Below are 1,366 nucleotides of genomic sequence, written 5' to 3'. Positions count from 1 at the left end.
GGCAGAGTGTGGGGGCATTTTTTTACTGTGGGAGGTGGAAACCCTGGGAGTCCCCATCCTGTGGAGGTGAGTGCTGGGCTTACCCTGCCCAGGGTGGCATCACCCCTGTGCTTGGGGACACTGGGGGTCCCCTGTGTCACCCCCAATCACCTGGAGCATCCCAGTGGGAGCAGGGACTGGAGGGGAATGACAGGAAAATTAAGTGTGGGCTGATACCTCCAGGGTGAAAGGATGATGGCCCTGTCTCTGGGAGTTTATAATCTTGTCCATTGGGTACTAAAAGGCTCCCCCTGTTCTCACTGGTGCCTGGGGGGGGTCCCTACCCCTCACCGTGCCCCACTGCAGCAGTGGGGGAAGCCCACCCCTCTCCCAGGGACCCTCCAGGGCCGTGAGGCTGGTGGATGAGTAGCCCCGCTGAAGTCGTGTGCCGAGTTCCTCCGCCTGATGGGAAATGACAGCTAATATTTTAAAAAATGATTATGCTGTCTGCGGCGCGGAGAGGCCCCGAAGTCGGGTTATTAAAGTAGATTAGCTGAATAATTTTCATTACGTTTTCATGCAACGGTATTTCTGGAGGCTTATGAATGAGCTGGTGCCGGGGCTAGGGAGGCAGCTCCAGAGCCAGGCAGGCCTTCGTGGCCCCTGGTAAATGAAGTGCCCGTGGTAAAATAACTGTGCCCTGCTAAATGATGATGATGAGGTGGGGACTGGAGCTGAGCTGGCAGCTTGGTGGCCCTTCTGCCATTGAATGTGACCGTCCCCTGCATCGTCTCGCTCACCGATAACCATAAGACTTGGGCAGTGCAGTTGGGCAGGGTGGCAAGACCATGAAGAAAAGTTGAAAAAGACTTTTTCCACTGGAAAACGGAGGTATCTTGTGTCCTGGCTCCTTCAGGAGGGACCTGGACACCCAAGACCATTCTTTTGTGGTGCTGCTGGTGGCCAACAGGAAGGGCTGGTGGAAAAAGACTTTTTCCACTGGAAAACGGAGGCGTCTCGTGTCCCGGCTCCTTCAGGAGGGACCTGGACACCCAGGTCCACACTCCTTTGTGGTGCTGCTGGTGGCCAGCAGGAAGGGCTGGTAAATGAAGCCTCTGGTAGCACTTGGGTTAAGAGAAACCAAAGTGAGAATTTGTCACTTCTTAGTGGTGTAAGGGCATGTGGGAAAAGGCTTTGCAGAGCCCTGTGTCTCTGGTGGGATGGAGATGATCTGAGGTCAGCCCCGTGATGCTGATGCCTTTCTTGCAGAGGACAAAGGTGTAATGAGGTGGCTGGATTAATTACACGTGTGCCTGTATTTGGCTGCAGAGTTTTAGGTGAGTGTGAGGAAACAGGGAGCCAGTTGGCACCTTGGGGCTTCCCTTCT

The sequence above is a fragment of the Calidris pugnax genome, unplaced genomic scaffold (assembly GCF_001431845.1).
Source record: "Calidris pugnax isolate Ruff unplaced genomic scaffold, ASM143184v1 scaffold217, whole genome shotgun sequence".
In the NCBI taxonomy this organism is placed as follows: domain Eukaryota; kingdom Metazoa; phylum Chordata; class Aves; order Charadriiformes; family Scolopacidae; genus Calidris; species Calidris pugnax.
This window is presented reverse-complemented; position numbering follows the sequence as displayed.